The sequence below is a fragment of the Pantherophis guttatus genome, chromosome 12 (assembly GCF_059756535.1).
Source record: "Pantherophis guttatus breed Tessera chromosome 12, ASM5975653v1, whole genome shotgun sequence".
In the NCBI taxonomy this organism is placed as follows: domain Eukaryota; kingdom Metazoa; phylum Chordata; class Lepidosauria; order Squamata; family Colubridae; genus Pantherophis; species Pantherophis guttatus.
Window position 1 is genome coordinate 5,147,356 of NC_142074.1, and position 13,084 is coordinate 5,160,439.

Here is a 13,084-nt window from a genome sequence, read left to right on the forward strand (position 1 = left end):
TCTAGAGTAAAACCAGGGGTTTCTATAAGTGAGCATTTGATAAATCTAAACAAAATAAGAGCTGAGTTACAATTGAGGGGGGAAGTGATTTCAGATCAAACAATGAAAAGTGTTATTATCAATTCACTTGATCCATCATGGGATAGCTTTATGTCACACTTAGATACCATTAATTTGGGATATTTATCCATAGAAAGTCTATCTAACAAATTGATAGCAGAAGACAATTCAAGAAAAAATCGATCCAATAACCAAACAGACCACAAACCTTTTAGGAAAGTAGTCTTTCAAGATAAACATAATGAGGCCTTTAGATGCTACAATTGTGGATCCAGGGAACATAGTAGAAGAGATTGCCCCAAAGTCTCAAGAGAGAGACATAGACCAGAATATAGGAGCAAATATAATTACAGACAATCTTCCACAGATAGACACAAATATAGAAGCCCACCAAATTACAAAGAAGGTAGAGGGGGTAGAGAAAATTCAAAAGAGAGGAAATCTGGGTCACTGAATGGGCTAAATAAACAAGACAGCACCAGAACACAGCAGGATGAGAATAACAATTGGCTTATTGATTCTGGTGCAACAAATCACACCACCAACAACAAAAGTATATTATCTTCATTTATAGAAGATAAGTTTGTGATAAAGGTAGCTAATCAAGAAAAGGTTCAAGTACTAGGCAAAGGAAATGTGACCTTGCCTGGTCTAGGGAAAATAGAGGGGGTATTATTAATCCCAGAAATACCTCACAACATACTAAGTGCCATAAAATTAAGCAGAGAATCTGATATCAATATAGTTTTCTCAAAGGGGAAAGCAACTATAGAAAAGAACAAAACAAATGTAGGTACTGTAATGATAAAAGGGGGTCTACCCTATCTGATAACTAAAGAAAGATGTTTACATAACATTGATTCAAATATGGAAGATTGTATTGAAGCAGATGATGAAAATGTCAGTAACAGTGACAATGATGAGTGTAGAATAACTCATGATCACAAAAACACATACAAGGAAAAGAAACCAAAAATAGGTAAACCAATTCATGATGAGTGTGCTCACATCTTACACAGGAAGTTAGGACATGCAAGCTTTCCTGTAGTACAAAAAATGACTGAACACGCAGAAGGTGTCAAAATAAAAAATTGTGAAAATTATTTGGAATGCTCAGTATGTAAGTCCACCAAACTAAAAACCAGTCCCAGACCAAAAAAATCTAACAGATCAACTAACAATATTTTTGATTTGGTACATATGGACTTAGTTGGTCCATTAAGTCCCTCAATTACCTATAGAAAACGTTACTTCCTAACAATAGTGGATGACTACAGCCGATATGGTTTTGTTTACACATTAAAGCACAAGGATGAAACATTTCAGAAATTTAAGGAATTCTACAAACGTATAGAAACACAACATAATATCAGAATAAAGCAAATTATGACAGATAGGGGATGTGAGTTCATGTCTAAAGAATTCTCCCAATGGTTAAAGGATAGAGGAATGTTACATTTCACGTCCAATCCTTTTTCTGCATTTCAAAATGGAGTTGCAGAGAGGAAAAATTCCACACTACAAACCATGATTAGGTGCACATTAGAGGATGCTGGTTTAGGCAAACAATTTTGGTCAGAGGCATTACATTATTCGAATTACACTCAAAATAGAACCTGGTCCAGTATTGTGAATAAGACACCATATGAGGTGATGTACAATAGAAAACCCAAATTATCACACATGCACATATTTGGAGTCACTGCAGACGTACACATACCTAAACAATTGAGGAGAAAGGGAGAAAACGTATCCAGGAGATTAAGATTCATGGGATACGAAACTGGAACCAAAGGGTACAGATTTATTGATAGTAATAACAAATTTATAGTATCCAGAACAGCTGTGTTCCATGAACAGGCCAATTGGTCAAAATTGCACCTTAATGAAATATTTCCTAATAAATGTAAAGATAAGATATCTTGCGAGGAAGGAACAACAGAAAATCAAAATATTAACAAAAGTAAGAACAAAACCAAAACTTGGACTAATAGTCAGCATAAAATAAAGACAGACACATTAACAAAAAAGGAAGCTAGATATTTGCATGATAACCATAGCAAGCCTGAAAGAACTATTAGAAACAATAGAAACCAAATACCAAATAAATACAAAGATTACATAATGCATATGAATGGAGAACAAATAACACCTAATACATATGAAGAAGTATTGAAACTTCCACATGAAGAAAGAGAAAAATGGGAACTAGCTATGGAAAAAGAGATGGAAAGTTTACAAGGATTAAATGTATTCACACCTGCGATCGCACCTAAGGATAAAACAATTATAGGTACCAGGTGGATTTATAAAATTAAGAACTTAGAAGGAGGCAATACCTTATACAAGGCTAGACTAGTTGCACAAGGCTATGCACAAAAATATCCAGAAGACTATACTGATACATATTCACCCACAGTGAGAACAGAGAGTGTCAAAACAGCCCTTGTAGTAGCATCTGCACTCAATCTGGACGTATTCCAATATGACATACAGACCGCATACTTACATGCAAAATTAGATAAGGAAATATATGTAAGAGCACCACACAGTCAATACACTAATAAGAACGAAATTTGGTTATTAAATAAGAGTCTGTACGGATTAAAGCAATCCGGCAAAAGATGGTACGATTGCTTGGTAAAAGTACTTAAGACCATGGATTTCAACGCCACCACTGCTGATAACTGTTTCTTTGTAAAAAAGAGTAATGATCATATTGAATTTGTATTAATTTACGTGGACGATATTTTATACATTGGAAAGCATAAAGAGAGCAGGGAAATCTTTGTAAATAAGTTAAATGAACACTTCTCACTGAAATCTCTGGGTAAAGTGAATAAATACCTTGGTGTGCAAATTAACAAAACTAAAAGGGGATTCAAACTTACACAGAAAGATAAAATCATCGAACTCCTAAACAAATGTAACTTAAATAATGCTAAAACCTGTGACACCCCTATGCAAACTGATTTTCTTAGAAACACTGATGAATCTTCCCCTGAGTTTATAGACAACACATTTTACAGATCAGTTATAGGTTCACTCCTTTATATATCTAATTGGACTAGGCCAGATATTGCATTACCTCTCAATCTATTGTCAAGATATGTTAGTAAACCAACCTTGTATCATTGGGAAGCTGTCAAAAGAATTCTAAGATATCTGAAGGGTACATTAGATTTTTGTTTAATGTTGGAACCCAATAATGACAGAGAACCAAAAATTACTTGTTATGCTGATGCAGATTGGGCTGGTGATACATCATGCAGAAAGAGTACTTCTGGTTATGTTTTTCTATTGAATGATTGTCCAGTTTACTGGTATACTGGTAAACAAGAACTAGTAGCCACTTCTACTACAGAAGCGGAATATGTTTGTTTGTCCAAAGCTGCAAATAACCTTGTATGGTTCAATGATCTGATCACTGATGTTTGGAAGAAACCCACCTTACCATTTATTATGCATGAAGACAATAAAGCGGCCATTGAAATATCCAGATCCGATGCAATTGGACAAAGGTCCAGGCATATTGATATAAAGTTTAAGCATGTGAGACAACTGTCTCAAGACGGATTCATTAAAGCAATACATTGCGATACTTCTGAACAATTAGCTGACATATTAACAAAACCCTTACCTTCTAAACAACACAAATATTTAACTTCTAAATTATATGTATTATATTGTCCTGAATCAGAATGTAATTGGTGTTGTGTAACGAACCGGCATTTAGAGGGGGATTTGTCAGATGTAAATGCCTTATTCTCCAATGTGTAAATAATGTATATATGGAACATCAGAGGTTAACTTATTCTTTGGACTTTAATGTATTCATAACTTACCACTCCCATTCCTAGCTCCACCCCTTGTATATATAAGGAGCCACCCTCACCATTCTCGTTGCTTCTACCTTGAATATTCAGTGAATATAGAATGCCTATCATAATTAAAAAGAAATATATTTAAAGCTTTAACTTCTATTATCTTTATTGAGTCTGATCCTGGAAATATTGCAACACTTACATTGAAGTTCTGCTTGGTTTATATCCAGCTATGGCAAGGGTGTCAAACCCATGTCGTTACATGACATATTGCAACTTTCCCATTTGTTAAAACAGGGATGGGAGTGGTCAGTGCGTGATGCATCCAGCCCGCAGGCCAAAAGTTTGACACCCCTGATCTATGAATTTTTGGTAACTTGCCAATATACTCCTGCCATGGAATCAATGCTTTGATAAAAAGACACCTAAAATTATCTTTTTCCTGCTGTATGGTGTTAGTTAAGAACCAACATCATGTTTAATTGAAAGCATGTTTAGGATTGGATAGATGTGATGAGGAAAAGATGGTCCATCAAGTACACTGATCCCAAGCCAAGCCATGTTAAGGTTCTGCAGGTGATAACCAGTATCTTGAACTGGACCTGGAAGCAAATTGGCAGCCAATGCAGTTCCTGCAGGAGAGATAACACCTGTGAACATCTGGGTCTGCACCAAATTATGTGGGCCATTGCATTTTGAACGAATTGAAGCTTCTGGATACTTTTCAAGGTGACTTTTCAAGTCAACTCCTGACTTGACTATTGCAATGTGCTTTACATGGGGCTGCCATGTAAAGCACATTGCAATAGTCAAGTCAGGAGGTGACTAGGGTGTTGGTCATTGTGAGCAGGGATTGTTGGACCAGGAAAGGTCATAACTGGCATACAACCCATAGTTGCACAAATGTTGAAGAAAATGTTGTAGCCATTAGTGCCATCGTTGAATTAAGTCATACATTTTGATGTCTACCCAGAAACCTGACATTTGGCATCTGGGCAGTCAAACCACTTGGCTATCACCATCAATTCCGGCCCTTCAAGTTTGATATACAAGTGATTAGAATAATTTCTTAGTTGGGTGGACAGCATGTACTTGCTAAGGATCATAAATAATTTTAATGAGGTTTTCCTTGCTGGTTTTTTAAGAGGATGATACGAGTGATAAATCTGGGAGTCCCAAGGGTGTCACGGTATTCTTACAGATTTTTGCTGTAGCGGCTTTATTATTTATGTTGAATAATAATTTGCTCTCATTTCAAGGCCAAGATTTCCCAACTCATCCTTTACCTTGAAAGTTTGGGGGAAAAGGAGGCCAGAGGTGTCCCCGAGGATTTAAGCACTGCTCCCTTTTTGCAATGCAGTAAAAAGGGTGAGACTTCGATCACCTGGTTGTGGCTACTATCTTAATTTTTCCTCCCAGCCTCTGGACACCCAGAAGAGGCTTCTGAAACATAATTGCAACTTTGACAAAGACAACTTTTTTTTAAAAAAAGGAGAATTGCACAAAAAACCAACTCAGTGTAGCTTTGCATTTATTTTTCTGCATTCATAGTCCAATAAATGAAAGTCAGTAGTACAAAGCTTGTACTATAGCAGTGATGGCTAACCTTTTCCAGACTGAGTGCCCAAAGCGTGCGCGCCTAAACCCCCAAAATGCAATGCGTGCACGGCCCCCCCATGCATGCTTTCATGGCTTCCCGCATGCATGCGCGGCAGAGACCCGAAGACCAGCTGGCCAGCGGGAGGCACGTGCGCATGTGTGGCGGAGCTGAACTGGGGCGACGGCTCATGTGCCATCAGAGAGGGCACTGCATGCCACCTCTGGCACATATGTCATCGATTCACCATCATGGTACTATATAGTGTTGTAGTTAAGAAGAAGAGACAAACAGGCTTTGCATCAGTACAAGTAGTCCTCAACCCACAACAGTTCATTTAGTGACCATTCAAAGTTGCGGCATAGAAAAAAGTGAGTTATGATCATTTTTCACACTTACAATTGTTGCAGCATCCACAGGGTCATGCGATCAAAATTCAGACACTTGGAAACTGACTCATATTTATGACGGTTGTAGATTGCCGGGGTCATGTGATCCCCTTTTGTGACCTTCTGACAAGCAAAATCAATGGGGAAGCCAGGTTCCCTTAACAACCGGATAACTAACTTACCAACTGCAGTGATTCGCTTAATAACTGTGACAAGAAAAATCGTAAAATGGGGCAAAACCCACTTAACAACTGTCTCGCTTAGCAACAGAAATTTTGAGGTCAATAGTAGTTATAAATTGAGGACTACCTCTTACTTTAGAAGTTTTTTGTTTTTAAAAATTAACACTTAAGATGTACTTACTCTTGTAAACAAGGATGCTCATTTTCTGTTGTTTTCACTTCAACATACAGGTAGTTCTTGACATATGACCATAATTGAGACCAGACTTTCTTTTACAAAGTAAGGTGATTGTTAAGTGAGCCATGCTTGATTTTCTGACCCTTTTTTGCCACGGATGTTAAACAGATCCTTGTTAAGTGTATCATGCAGTTGCTAAGTGAATCCAACTTCCCTCATTGCTTGTCAAAAGCTGGCTGGAAAGATTGCAAATGGTGATCATGTGACCCCAGGGGGCTGCAACCATCATAAATAGCTAAGTATTGAAGAAATTGGAATTTGGATGAAGATTGTCAGAATATTCATGACTGTGAAGACATGGTAACAAGCTCAGCCAATGAATAGGCATAGCAACTAAGTCAGCCAATGGAAGCTGAGACAGACTGGAGTCAGGGCATGTCTTCGTCTGCAGCTTCTGAGTCTGTGTAGAGAAATGAAACTGAAACCAGTGTGTGTGAACTTGTCTGCTGATCTGATCTGAAATGAAACTGTGAATATGCTGTTGGTATTGAAAACTTACTTTATGTATTATTGTGTATATAAAGAAGTTAATGAATCCTGCTGCATTAGTTTATCTGTGTGTGCTTCTGGATTTGTTTTTTGCAACAAACTCTGACAAAGATGTATAGTGATACCTTTCTCAATGACAGCTATTTAAAATATGTGGACTGGACAATGCATGGCAAGCAAGGGGAAGTGAGACTCAAATGTCTTACAGCTTTGCAAAAGCTTTACTATAATAAAGAATTGAATTCAAAATTGGAACTCTTCACCAGCCAGTTCAAGGACAGAATTGTGTCTATGACTCTTGACAAAGAATATGATGTTGCAGTGCAAGCAATAAAACTGCTTACTTTTGTTTTATAGAGTAGTGAAGAAGTTCTGACTGCAGAAGACTGTGAAGATGTCTATCATCTGGTTTACTTAGCTCATCGGCCAGTGGCTGTAGCAGCAGGAGAATTTCTTTATCGTTGCAAGGACCCAGATTCTGATATTTCATAGCACCTTTCCTTGATGAAAGAAATCCATCTCTGCTTATTTCTCCCCAGTCAGCCCTGTCCTTACAGAAAGGAAATTAGCATGCTGTGGTTCAAACTCTGGAGTAGAGCTATTAACTCAGTCCCATCCTTAAGACTGAACCTCCAGATTCTTGCAGTCCAGAAGAAACCCCAAGTGAGTGGTGGATTGCAACCATGAGCTGGAGTACAAGTAGGGCAAGCAAGCAGAAGAGACGGCATGGGCCAAGCGGAAGGTAGCAGCAGTCAGGGAGAGAAGGAGAGAGTAAATACCTTCCTTACAAGCCTTATCACAATGCAGTACCTCTCCAGAAAGCTCATGGATCTAAGATGAGAGCTTCAATACAGAAATAGAAAATGTGTGTTCTTTGCAGCTGTGGAACATCATGGAGATACCTTGAGAAGCTCACAGACCTTATTTCCAGTTAAATAGGCAACAAGAAGGGATTGGACAACCATTTGTCTGAAATGGTACAGGTAGTCCTTGACTTACGACCACAATTGAGCCCAAAATTTCTGTTGCTAAGCAAGACAGTAACACGGTTGTTAAGTGAATCTGACTTCCCCACTGTCTTTGCTTGTCAGAAGGTCGCAAAATACGATCACATGACTCTGGGACACTGCAAATGTCATGAATACGAGTCAGTTGCCTAGCATCTGAATTTTGATCATGGGGATGCTGCAAAGGTCATAACTGTGAAAAACGGCCATAAGTCACATTTTTCAGTGCTGTTGTAACTTTGACCAATCACTAAATGAACTGTTGTAAGTTGAGGAGTACCTGTATAGGGTTTCCTGCTTGAGCAGGGAGTTGGACTCCAAGGTCCCTTCCAACTCCACTATTCTCTTATGTTTCTTCACTCTTACATGTTGGGGAATCACAGTCTAGAAGGGGAAGCTGGTGGACTCGTTTTATTGGTAGGGTTGGGAGTTGCTTCAGTAGTTGAGGTGGACCATAGAATAGCAGAGTTGGAAGGGACCTTGTAGGTCTTCTAGTCCAACCCCCTGCTCAAGCACGAAACCTTATACTATTTCAAACAAATGGCTGTCCAGTCTCTTCTTAAGAGCCTCCAGTGATGGGAACACCCACAACTTCTGGAGGCAAGGAATTCCGTTGGTTAATTGTTTTCAGTTAGGAAATATCTAAATATCTTCTTAGTTCTAGGGTGTTTCTCTCCTTGATAAGTTTCCATCCATTGTTTCTTGTCTTGCAGATGGGTGCTTTGGAAAATAGGTTGACCTATCCATAGGTTGCATAGGTCCAATTCTGGATCTATTCTGATCCAGCATTGATCTTCTAAATTAACAGTTGTTTCTGCCTTGAGCCAGGCCTCCTGTATTGCCTGACCTGTTTTCTTAAACCTGGAGTTCAGAAAGGAGTTTTCAAACAGAGGGGTGGAGTGTACCCCTTCCACAACTCAATGCATCTCCACCCACTGGCTTCTGTCTCTAGGAAATGTGCTGCTTCCTTATCTTTCTCTCTCAATGACAGTATCCAGCAGAGTGTATTTTTCCTCTAAACTCTTATTTCTTTTGTATTGTGGAATGTGAGTTGAGCAATCCAGTTATAGCAGTCAAGCACATTTATTTTGAGCCCCTGCCTAGCAGGGTAGGTGTGTGTTTGTGTGTTTTCCGTGTCTCTCTCTCCCTCCCTCTTGAACTCTCTGCCAACTTCCTTGTAAAATGTTGCTGCGGGCGAGGTTTCCGTTCGTGATTGTAATCCCATCGAAGGCAAGCAAAAAGAATATTTTTTTAAAAAAAAAATTAAAAGCTCTAAACACACAAGCAGGAAAAGTAGAATAACTTGCCTCTGTTGTGGTTTGGTCCTTTTTCTGTGTTCTGTTTCCAAGATGGTCTTTTTTGAATCTTCTTTCCTGCCAAAGGCCAAACAAGTTATTTAAGAATTAATTAACCATAATAGTAAATAGGAAGAGGATGCTCCTGACAGAGTTTCTAATTCTGTAGTTGCTCTGCCTTACTCATAGAGATTTACAAGTTCTATTGTCTGTCTTGATTTTTTTCCTAGTCCTTTCTGCTAATAGAAGAAAGAAGGTCAAATGTATCCCATGTCTAACTTTAGTGGCATCTCTCTTACTATATAACAGCAATACTGTTGTAAGTCAATGTAGGAAAACAGAAGATCACACTTAGAATACTACATCCAGTTTTTTTTTTTAAATTTGATTTATATGCCGCCCTTCTCCGGAGACTCAGGGCGGCTTACAATGCGCTAAGCAATAGCCTTCATACTTTTGTATATTTATACAAAGTCAGCTTATTGCCCCCACAACTGGGTCCTCAATTTACCTACCTTAGAAAGGATGGAAGGCTGAGTCAACCTTGAGCCTTGGCGAGATTCGAACCTGCAGTAATTGCAGGCAGCCGGTCTTAATAACCAGCTTAATAACAGGGTGCCTTAGACCACTGTACTACCAAGGCTCTTTGGTTGCTACAATGTAAATAAGATGTTGAGACTCTAGAAAGAGTGCAGAGAAGAGCAACAAAGATCATAGGGGGATGGCGGCTAAAACATACGAAGAAAGTTGCAGGAATTGGATATGTCTAGTTTAATGAAGCCGTGGTTAGAATGCAGTACTGCAGGCTACTTCTGCTGACTGCCAGGTGCCTGCAATTTGGCAATTCAAATCTCACCAGGCTCAAGGTTGACTTCCATCCAGGTCAGTAAAATGAGGACCCAGATTGTTGGGGGCAGTACAATGAAATGGTCCAGGGTTTCCTGCTGAGCAGGGGATTGAACTAGAATACCTCCAAGGTCCCTTCCAACTCTATTATTCTGTTTACATCCTGGAAAGTGGTCAGGATGTCATGGGAAAACCAAAAAAGTCAAGGGGATGGTCACAGACAAATGATTGTCCAATCTGTTCTTAAAAATCTCCAGTGATGGAGCACTCACAACTTCTGGAGGCAATCGTCCCATTGATTAATTGTTCTGTCAAGAAATTTCTCCTTAGTTCTAGGTTGCTTCTCTCCTTGATTAGTTTCCACCCGTTGCTTCTTGTTCTACCCTCAGGTGCTTTGGAGAATCATTTTACTCCCTCTTCTTTGTGGCAACCCCTGAGATATTGGAACACTATCATGTCTCCCCTAGTCCTTCTTTTCATTAAACTAGACATACTCAGTTCCTGCAACTGTTCTTCATATGTTTTAGCCTCCAGTCCCCTAATCATATTTGTTGCTCTTCTCTGCACTCTTTCTAGAGTCTCAACATCTTTTTTACATCATGGCGACCAAAACTGAATGCAGCATTCCAAGTATGGCCTTACCAAGGTCTTATAAAGTTAACACTTGACATGATCTTGATTCTATCCCTCTGTTTATGCAACCTAGAACTGTGTTGGCTTTTTGGGCAGCTGCTGCACACTGCTGGCTCATATTTAAATGGTTGTCCACTAGGACTCCAAGATCCTTCTCACAGTTATTACTATTGAGCAAAGTACCACATATACTGTACCTGTGCATTTGGTTTTTCTTGCCTAAATGTAGAACTTTACTTTTTTCACCACTGAATTTCATTTTGTTAGATAGCACCCAATGTTCAAGTCTGTCAAGATCCTTCTGTATCTTGAGCCTAACTTCTGGAGTGTTGGCTATTCCTGCCAGTTTGGTGTCAGCTGCAAATCTGATGAGTTCCCTGTCTATCCCCTCATCCAAGTCATTGATGAAGATGTTGAAGAATACTGGGCCTAAAACAGAGTACTGCACTGCATACTTCTCTCCATGTAGATTCAGTTCAATTGAGGACTATACATTGAGTGCGGTTGGTCAGCCAGTTAAGAATCCATCTGGTGATGATGCTGTCTAACCCACATTTTTCTACTTTATCTAGTTGGAGGTTATGGTTTACTTTATCAAATGCCTTACTGAAGTCCAAGTAAATTATATCAACATCATTCCTCTGGTCCACTAATTTTGTCACTTTGTCAAAGAATGCAATAAGATTAGTCTGGCATGATCTGTTTTTGACAAACCCATGTTGGCTTTTGGTTATTATTTTGTTTGCTTCTAGGTGTTTGCTGATTCGTTGCTTGATTATCTTTTCCAGAATCTTCCCAGGTATTGAAATCAGGCTGATAGGTCTGTAGTTTCCTGGATCTATTTTTTTTTTCCTTTTTTGAAGATGGGAACTACATCAGCTCTTTTCCAGTCTTCTGGCAGTTCCCCGGTGCCCCAGGATCTTTGAAAGATATAGTTCAGTGGTTCTGAGTCTGCCAATTCCTTCAGAACCTTGGGGCGCAATCCATCCAGTCCTGGTGATTTGAACTCTTCAAGGGTAGACAGGTGTTCACTTACCATTTTCTTCCCTATTTTAACTTGTATTCCTAATCTGTTTTTTGTGCTGTTTTTAATAGGTTGGACTGTTTTTTCCCTTTCTGTAAAGACAGATGCAAAAAAACGAGTTAAGTAGTTCTGCTTTCTCCCTGTTGCTTGTCACCTTCTTGCCACTTTCTCCCAGCAATGGACCAATTGTTTCCTTGACTTTTTTCTTGTTTTTAACATGTTGGAAGAAGCTTTTTTTTTTTTTTTTGTTATTTTTTACTTTTGTCACAAGCCTTTGTTCATTGTGAGCCTTAGCTTTCCTCACTTCATCTTTACAGGCTTGGTCTATTTGCTGATATTCTGCCTTAGTTATTTGCCCTCTTTCCACTTTTTATACTTGTCCTTTTTGTCTTTCTTTGTCAGACAGTTCTTTATGCAGCCATGCTGGTTTCTTTTGAGAGCTATTATTTTTCTTCTTCATTGGTATTGTGCTAGACTGGGCTTTTATAATCTCACTTTTCAAAATTTCCCAAGCTTCTTAAATTGTTTTCCCCTTGAGAATTCTCATCCATGGAATCCTTCCGAAGCTCTCTCTAAGTTTATTGAAATTAGCTCTCTTAAAGTCCAAGACTCTAGTTTGACTTTGTTCTACTACTTGTGTTTGCATAATGTTGAATTCCAATATTGCATGATCACTTGCAATAGTTACTTCTTGAGAAGTGAGAATTAAGTCCAATATGGCTGATCCCCTTGTTCCCTTCTCTACTTTTTGGGAAACAAAGTTGTCTGCTAGGTTTGTTAGGAACCTGTTGGATCTTCCACTTGGTGCAGAGTTTGTCTCCCAGTTGATGTCAGGGTAGTTAAAATTCCCCATTACTATTGGGATGTGCTTCCTACATACCTTAGTTAGTTGACTACCAAAAAGTTCATCTACTTCCTCTGTTTGGTTGGGTGCCCTATAGTATAGACCTATGGCAATATCATTTCCCCCCCCTTTAATATTGACCCAAATGCATTCAAGATAATTTTCATCATTGTTGTGCTCTATTTCTGTAGAAATGTAGTTATTTCTTATATATAGTGCAACTCAACCTCCTCTTTTATTTGGTCTATTTCTTTTAAATAATTTAAATTCCTCTAGCTGTATGTTCCATTTGTGAGTTTCATCCCACCAAGTTTTCGTAATGGCAACAATATCATATCTGCCCTCATTTACTTAAATTTCTAATTCACCATTTATTCCTCATACTCTGTGCATTGGTGTGTAGACATTTGAGTCCATTTTTATTGACCCTGTGTTTACTGTCTACATAACCTGTGTTGTGCCTGATTGCCCCTACTTTCTTGCCACCTGTTTGATTAGTGCACATGGTATGGCACTTACTATTAAATGCTTGGTTTTGCTTGACAGCAGGGCTGATAATCTTACCCGCACAAACATCTATATCACATGCACTGATAACCCTATTAATTTTAGATTGCTGGGGACAGAAATGTTCTGTATCAATTAATTCTCTGTCC

At 38.7% G+C, this 13,084-nt stretch overlaps 1 long non-coding RNA gene across 2 annotated transcripts in view; it reads right to left on the minus strand.

Annotated features, from left to right (window-relative positions):
* The window catches only part of LOC117675988 (uncharacterized), a 44,115-nt gene that overhangs the window by 8,129 nt on the left and 22,902 nt on the right, over nt 1-13,084 (minus strand). For both annotated transcript variants that reach the window (XR_004594320.3, XR_004594321.3), the window contains exon 2: nt 9,094-9,159. This is a non-coding gene — a long non-coding RNA (uncharacterized LOC117675988). The remainder of the gene's footprint in view (nt 1-9,093; nt 9,160-13,084) is intronic.